The sequence below is a fragment of the Aquarana catesbeiana genome, linkage group LG01 (genome assembly GCF_042186555.1).
Source record: "Aquarana catesbeiana isolate 2022-GZ linkage group LG01, ASM4218655v1, whole genome shotgun sequence".
Taxonomy (NCBI): Eukaryota; Metazoa; Chordata; class Amphibia; order Anura; family Ranidae; genus Aquarana; species Aquarana catesbeiana.
The window spans coordinates 627,680,359-627,689,384 of record NC_133324.1 but is presented as its reverse complement, the minus strand read 5'-3'; positions in this window follow the sequence as shown (position 1 = coordinate 627,689,384).

Here is a 9,026-nt window from a genome sequence, read left to right as displayed (position 1 = left end):
TTTTTGATTTTTTTTTAATGCGAGATCCCTTCAAGACTGCTGATGCTGAGTGACTATCCTGTTATGCTGAGTCACAATCCTCTTCCTCCTCAATTTTCATGCTGATAGCTTATAAGAACATTTTTGGTTCTGGGCCCCGCCACCAGTGCCCAAGGCCCAATTTTTCAGCCCCTGTTTAACGGGCGTATAATTACAATTTTTGATTCAATACTTTGCAGCAGGGCTCATTCCTGCACTCCAACTATAGTATCTGTGAGGGGTTGCAGTGTTGTGGCACCAGCACCAGTGCCCAAGGCCCAATTTTTCAGCCCCTGTTTAACAGGGGAGTGTAATTACAATTTTTAATGCAATACTTTGCAGCAGGGCTCATTCCTGCACTCCAACTAGAGTATCTGTGAGGGGTTGCAGTGTTGTGGTACCAGCACCAGTGCCCAAGGCCCAAATTTTAAGCCCCTGTTTAACAGGGGCGTATAATTGCAATTTTTGATGCAATACTTTGCAGCAGGGCTTATTCCTGCGCTCCAACTATAGCATCTTTGAGGGGTTGCAGTGTTGTGGCACCAGTGCCTAAGGCCCAATTTTTCTGCCCCTGTTCAACAGGGACATATAATTACAATTCTTGATATAATATTTCACAGTAGGGCCCGTTCCAGCGCCCACCAAGAGTAACTGTGAGGACTTACAGTGTTGTGGCACCAGCACCACCACCAAAGGCCCAATTTTTCTACCACTGTTCAACAATGGCATGTAATTACAATTCTTGATCTAATATTTCACAGCATGGCCCGTTCCTGCGCCCACCAAGAGTAACTGTGTGGGCTTACAGTGTTGTGACAACACTAACACCTAAAGCCCCAATTTCTGCAGAGTATATAGGGAAGGCCCCTACTTTCAAACATCCAACTTACAAACAACTCCTACTTGCAAACGGAAGGAGACAACAGGAAGTGAGATAAAATTTACCCCTAGGAAGGGAAATTCTCTCCTGTAAGAGTTAATATGGGAAAAACGTGTCTCCTCTTCACTGGTGCTTTATCACCAATCCTTGTTTCACTAAAAACCCCAATTTTTCAAAAAACATTTTTTATTGGGACAGAAAGTGAGGTGAAATCTTCTGAAGAGGTGCACAGACAGAAAAACAAATGTTACAGGGGTGATAACCCTTCCCCATGTTTTCCAAAAAGCTTAAAAATAGATTTTTTGGCTGGAGCTACACTTTAAAAATGTACCATTTCAAAATTACAAACAGATTCTACTTAACAACAAACCTACAGTCCCTGTCTTGTTTGCACCGCCTGTATACTGCTGTTCAGAGTATATAGGGCCTGGGGGCCCCACGCCTTTCCTTTTTTCAATTTTGATGCGGGGTTCCCCTTAATATCCATACAAGACCCAAAGGGCCTGGTAATGGACTGGGGGGGTACCCATGCCATTTGTCTCACTGATTTTCATCCATATTGCCAGGACCCGACATTACATTAAAGACGCAAGCAGTTATAAATGACTTTTATTCCTTTAAAAATGTAATTTTGTGCAGGGACTGTTCTAAGCACGGGAAACACGTGCCACTTTACAGGCATACTATAGACACCCCCAGGTACGATATTTAAAGGAATATTTCACTTTATTTTTTTCACTTTAAGCATCATTAAAATCACTGCTCCAGAAAAAACGTCCGTTTTTAAAACTTTTTTTTGCATTGATACATGTCCCCTGGGGCAGGACCTGGGTCCCCAAACCCTTTTTAGGACAATAACTTGCATATTAGCCTTTAAAATTAGCACTTTTGATTTCGAACGTCGAGTCCCATAGACTTTAATGGGGTTCTAAAGTTCGCACAAACTTTCGGTCCGTTTGCAGGTTCTGGTGCGAACCGAACCGGGGGGTGTTCGGCTCATCCCTAATAGTGAGTATGGCAACAAGGGAGATTTAATATAAACTCCATTTAAAAAAACAAAGCAAAATGCAAGGCACACACACCTAGTACATTATCAATGACATTTATTGAATAATAAAAACAGTAAAAAATTGGGTATTCACAAAGTACAACTCTCAATGAGCCATAAAACCACACAGTGTGGGTGCAGAAACGTGCTGTATTACATCAAGGGGTAAAATCTGCCGCGTTTTGGGGGCTCACCCCCTTCCTCAGAGCTAAGCTACCTTAGCTTAGCTCTGAGGAAGAGGGTGCACCCCTGAAATAAAAAATAATAATAATTTGGAGGAGGCTTGTCAGAAACCATGAAATCAGACCGAGACAGAAGTACAGTTAAATCACACTTGTTTAATAATAAAAGTAAAAAGAACATACGTAGTCAAAACGTAACCAAAGTTCAGTAACCAGAATGGATAGTCAGCCAAGCCAAAAGTCAGGAATCAAAGTAGTGGAACAGCAAGCAGGATCTGGAGCCAGAAGGGATGTCAGCAAAGCCAGTCTTTAAACAGGAACGCAAGAAAAAGTTTCTTGTGATGTGACCAAGGGGAAGGCAGAGCTCCTCTGGACTGGACGGCTTAAGTAGGCAGGGCTGACAAGCAGGAACAGCTGAATAAATGTGGAGAGAGATGGGAGCTGGCAATTAGACAGCTGAGCAGCCAGCTCAGAGAAGGAAGGGCTGAGCCCAGCCCTGACAAGGCTTAATGCAATATAATGTACATTTATGAGCTAATACACACTTGAATGGATTTTTTAAACCAGGGTTTATTTTTATTTTTTAATATACCAGAAACTGTTAATAAGGAAACAAGAAGGTTTCGATTCTGTCATTTTTTCTGAATCATTACTTCAACATAATTGTTTTAAAGCATTATTAACACATACTGTATGTTCTTAAAGCCCAACTCTGGGCTGGCATAATTTATTTTTTTAACTGTCCCCCAACAGTACTAAGAATAAAAATACAGCCCTGGCTGCAATACTCACCTCATTTCCAGCGCCACCCCCTGTAGTAAGTCCTTTCTGCCTTTAGTTGTCCTCAGTCTTTCTGGCTCAATGACACCCAGCATCATTTAATTTGGGGATCAGAGGAAATACTGTGAATGCAGGGCTTCATGAATTTGATCTGAGGGGGCATCATCATGGAAACCTGCACTTACTTCCTAAGTATGCAGACGTGCCGTGAAATCATAACGTCAATTCCACTTTCTATATCATTGAGGATCGCCCAGCACTGGGAAAAAGCGAAGGTTACCCTCCCTGTGACTGGCCTGAAGATATGTGAAAAAAGGTGGTGGTAAAAAAAAAAAAAGACTGGGGAGTCTCCAGGGAGGAAGGGGGAGCACTGGGGGTAAGAGGGTGGTGGGATTTAGTTGGGCTTTAAATTCAGTTTTAATGTGTCATTTTGGCATTGTCATGTGTGACTTCACCAAATAAAACTACATACTTTATAGAAAAGATATGTTTTATTAAAGAAATCTGTAGTCTGCAAGCAAATACGTTTCCTTCACACTGTTATGTTACAAAAACATTAAACTTGTCCTTTCACATATTTGCTTAATTTATGCAATTATTGAAATGTGATAAAAGATCACATTATAATCCATTCCTCGTGGTTACAGTGATTTCATAAATCCTGGATTATTCTTTGGAATGTGCTAGTGACATAATTGTATAAAAATAGATGTCCTATATTGTAAGACTAGGGTGATATAAATCATGCTGGTGACTGTAGTACATATACTTAAACAGATATTAAACTTGAATACTTTACAGCTTAATCAATTCAAAAAGAAGGCAAAGACTGTAAATCACTACAAAGGACACAGATACCAACAATATAAGTATGCATCTATACAAATAGAGGTGTGGGCGAACAGAAGCTATAATCATAAGACCCCTTTCACACTTTCGTCCGCTAGCAGGGCGCTTTTAACCCCACGAATGAGAGTAACGAGAAGCTGCCTTCAGAACTGGCATTGTGTGTGAGAACAACTCCTAGTTAGGAGTATAGCATCCCTAACTTCCAGGTGCTGTTTACTCGTGGAGGATAGTGGGCTACCCACGGTCTAAGGAGCGATTTAAAGGTGTTTCCATTCCAAGAAAGGCCCCGACCGGGTTAAGGTCACAAGCTTTCCTAAGCTTGCCAGTTGGTAAGCGTGTATTTTATCCATATCACAGTGGTGCGGTGAAGGTTTATCCAGTTTTTTATAGAAAGGGACCCCCATTTTTGGTTCCTATCCACCTCACCCTTTGAAGATCTTCACTGATTGGAACTATATTCATTCACCTTATCTGATTATGAACTTTATGAATTAATTATCATTTGTGGAATTTATTTATCACTCTATTTCTTTTATTTGGTTCACAGCGCTGCTCCCTCTGTTTATTTATTTGGGGTTAAAAACACCCCTGTTGCGGTACTTCGGAAGCGCTTTGCAGGCGCTTCGGAAGCACTGCCCATTCCTTTCAATGGGCAGGGGCATTTTGGGATCATTGTATACAGCGCTCCCAAACTGCCCCAAATATGCTGCTTGCGGGACTTTTTCTACCGTTCCGCAAGCGCACCGCTCCAGTGTGAAAGCACTCGGGCTTTCACATGCCTCAGTGTGAAAGGGGTCTGTAATACAGTGTCTTAAGCTGGCCATAAATTATATAATTTTCTTATACAATTTCCTTTAGATTTACTGTACCTTCAACTATGCAGTGCAAGGGCCTGCCTGATTGCATATGTAGCACCCTGATGTTTAGGCAGGGTTGCTCCTAAATTTACCTGCCAGGTGTAGTTACCTTGGCTCATTGTTGTGGATCAATTGAGTTCACCCTAAATCTGGAATTGCTGCACTTCTCTCTTCTGCCGCTAGGTGGTCGGGTACCTGGTGACATTAGATAAAACAAGGGCAAAGCAAGGACAGATTAGGAGTATATGGGGTATCTCTAGTCAATAGGCAAGGGTTTTCTTAAATCCCTTGGCCTGCTGGGAGAACCTAAATATTTGGGTGGAGTCAGGTGATCAGGGTTCTGTGCCACCTGGACGGCTGTCTGGGTGGACGTGTGTTGTACTGCCTGGGGCTGCTAGGCCAGAGTTTGGGCCTATCCTGGGCACATCTGGCTGCTAGGCTGTCTGAGGGCCTATCCAGAAGCAAGAGAGCAGCATAGGGTTGGGACTGCGGCTTGCAGTCCAACCAGAAGTGACGGTTCTGCTGGCTGGAGAACCTGTCGTGATCAGAGGTAGAGGGGAAGCTGTCCCCACTAAGGGACCAACCACCTTATTACTAGGGACCACAGTGAGTAGCTGAAGCACGTACCGGAGCAATATTCTCACCCACCGAGGATGGTGAAGAATTGGGAAACAGCAGGTGTCAAGCCAGGGACCCAGCCAGCGGAGAGGACACTTGTGGAGCAGCCTTGTGTGTCGAGCCAGAGACTGAGCAGGCCAGTGGGGTGTAGCTTGAGAAGTATCTGGAGTGCAAAGATAGGGACCCAGCAGAGAAGCAGGGGTGACACTTGAGGAAGAAACTAAAGTGAAGATTGGAAGAGCTCACAGGATTCAGTGGCAGTGAATCAGCAAGTCTATATAGAGAGAGAGACTGGGAGCTCAGTGGGTTGAGAACCTGCAAGAAGTGATTGTAGAAAAGTAAAGGAATTCGTTACAACTTGTGTTAGGAACTGTTTTAAGACTGTTGCCATAGGAGACAGCATTCCTACACATGCAGATGTGGTGTCTTGCTGGATGCCTTTCCCTGCATGGCTGTCTACATGTAGAAGTCTTGGAGTCTGCCAATTAACAATACAACTACCTAAGGGTGCCCTGGCCCTAACCCTCTCTGTTCAAGAGAAATAAAATCTCTTTGCATTCAAGAAGTGTCTGGCACCCATGAATCTATCTTGCATTAAACTCACTATGCCTTGTAACCCACTCTACACAGAAGGAAGTCAGCAGGCCCCGGAGGTTCTCATTAGATTAAAGAAGGCCTGGGATCTTGCTACACATACACATAACTGAAAGTGTTTAGGTTTGACCTCATATTATATGGTTTTGGTAAATCTAAAGGAAAATTTTACAAGAAAATTGTTTAGTGTATGGGCAGCCTAATACACAAGTCATTGGTCAGGCTTTAAAGTGGTTATAAAGCCTAAACATTTTTTACCTTAATGCATTCCTTGCGTTAAGGTGTTTAGGCATGCGTATCGCCCCCTCACTCCACCTTATACTTACCTGAGCCCTACGTACAAACAAAGGGCAACTGCCCCAACATATAACTGCCGTTAACAGCAAGGAGCACATGGAAGGGTGATGCATGTCTAACAAAAACAGAGAAAAATTCCAAGCTCAACTTGCCAACCAGCCTGCAACAAACTGAATTGTCCTGTCTAAAAGTTCACATAAAAACAGGGGTTTGGTTTGCGCACATTTGCAAATACACACGTAAGCTGCAGGGTATGACAAGGCACCCCAGTATTATCTGCAGTCCTAACTCTATCAATTTTGAGAGCCTCTATAGTAGGTGCACATATATAATAATGGATAGATTGTAAGCTCTAACTAGCAGGGCTCTCTGTTTTAGAGTGTATTGTAGTTGTACTGTACCCTCAAGTTGTAAAGCGCTGTGTAAACTGTCAACGCTATATAAATACTGTATAGTATAAATAATAATAAATTGAGGGCAGGTAAGCCTGGAGGGAGCGCACCCCTCCTTAAAGTCACAGGGTCGCACTGGACACCCAGCACATAGATTAATGGCAGTGAAGGTGTCCAGTGCACCTCCTTACCCGAGTCCTCATTTGATCTAGCAATATGCCTGTGTGCAGCTCTTCTCTCCCCTCACTTCCTGGTCTCACAGGCTTTGCTGAGGCAGCAGGAACCATTGGCTTCTACTGCTGTCAATCAAAGCCAGTGATGAGAGAGCAGGGGGTGGGTGCAGACAGCCAGGAACAAGCACGCAGATGGGCCCCCATACAAAGCTTTTTCCTATGGGGTACCACCAAGAAGAGGAGGAGCCAGGAGCACCAGCGGAGGACCCAAGAAGGGGAGGATCGAGGCCACTCTGTACACTTCAATGGCACAGAACAGGTAAGTATAAACCTATAAACCTTTTGTTTTTTTAAATGGTTGTGTTTACAATCACTTTAACTTTCTTTGCAATTAAGTCCTTAAACATAAAACATGGTCAAAATGTGAACTTAGCTTTTAGCCTGCATTTACACCTGAACAGAGCATTTTCTAGTGTTTTGGGACATTTTTTTCAAGCTTCTTACAAGTGTATTTGAATGTCTTTCAGCCCGGGTTCACACCTATGCGAATTAGATGCGGCTTACACCGCATCTAATTCGCAGGACATTTTAAAATACATTCATATGAATGCATCTGGTTCACATATGTGCGTTGCATTCGCACTGCGCATTGCACAAAAAACGTGTGCGTTTTTTGGGCATTGCGGTGCGAACTACAAGCCTATTATCTCCTATGGGAACGCATCTGATTCGCAGATGCATTGCGTTCTGAACAAGGATTTTCTCTTTCTCCTCACTACACCTCCCCCCCCCCCCCCCCTCCCCCTCTCCCTGCTCTCTAATCCTGAGCAAAAACGCAATGAATCCGTTGAACAGGAGATTGTTATCTCCCCAGTGAAACCTGAGCTTCAATTCGCACCGCACAAGTGTGAAACAGGGCTCAAGCTTCAGGTGTTTGTTTCCTGGGCTAAGCAAGCAGAGGAGAGCAGTTCTAGAGGAAGAGATGAGTTTTTCATGTACAAATATGTGCGCAAACGCATGTAAAGGTATATCTATAGAAGTCTGTAGAAGCTACCATACTTCTGTCCTACCTTCTGTGGAACCATATCATGCAGTTGGGGACACAGCACCCAATACAAGTGAAAGTGATGCATACCAGTGTGGATCATATCGTTAAAAAAAAAAACAGACACCTATTATAGATCAAATTAGTTGTTTTCCAAGTGATTTAACTCTCACAAACTGAAACGTTCCTAAATCTAAAAAAATGTGTTTGCGTGATTATTGCTCATGAATGCAACAGAAACTAGAAACTCTAACATAAAGACAACAGCTGGCCAAGGCAGCACTGAAAAGCCTTCCCTTAGTTCTTTGTGTCCTAGGCAACTTAGGTCTCAGCCTTTCCTGTCACTATGATGTTATTACTGCCAACATCTATTCTAACAGCTTTAAAGTTGCCCTCTTGGCTTACAAAACTGCCCCCAAATGCTCCACCACCTGCCCCCCCCCCCCCCCATCCCTAAAAAGGTATCTGACCTCCATTGATCCAGTGCTGTCTCACCTGCAACACAGCTCTCCTCTCTTCTCTCTTCATCTTCTCACAGGATACAGGCCAAAGGCTCCCGCTGCTGTCTGTCAAGTCCTGTGAAGAGGGAGCAGGAGGCGTGACTGAGCTGGGCTGTGTGTGTCTATGGATGGACACAACCAAGATTAGGAGTGTGCCTGCACTTGGACAAGAGGAGGGACTACAAAAATGATAACAAGGGGCCACTTTGTGCAATACCATTGCACAGAGCAGGTAAGTATAACATCTTTTTTATTTTAATGAAAAAAAATAACTTTAGTATCACTTGACGTCTACATTAGTGTCTACAACAACAGGAAGCAATTTCCAGCCATCAGCTAAGGAGAGAACTTTATAAGGGTAGGACAGAGGAAGATTCCTCCTAAAATAAGATAGAATCAACACAAGGCCTTTCTCCCCCTTTTAGGGATAAATAAAAAAAATAGCCCAGCATGTTTAACATAAAAGGCAATCTCACTGCTCTGTGATCCAGCATCAATCCACTTCTGAGTTGAAGGGTATCTATTGGTCTTCCAGGAAACTGCAAGAATTAGTATATGTAAAACAAGAAGGGGAGGGCTATGGGGAGGGGGTGAGGGTTTTATGGTGGCCATATAGAGATAGAATTTTGGACATTTCTCTCTTGGCTCCTATTGGGTAAAGACCATAGCTCCCAATTGTCCCTGATTTAGAGGGACTGTCCCTGATTTGGAGCAATGTCCCCCTGTCCCTCTCTCCTCCTTATTTGTCCCTCATTTTGGTCTGATCCATATAGTTGTATATAAAATGCACTTT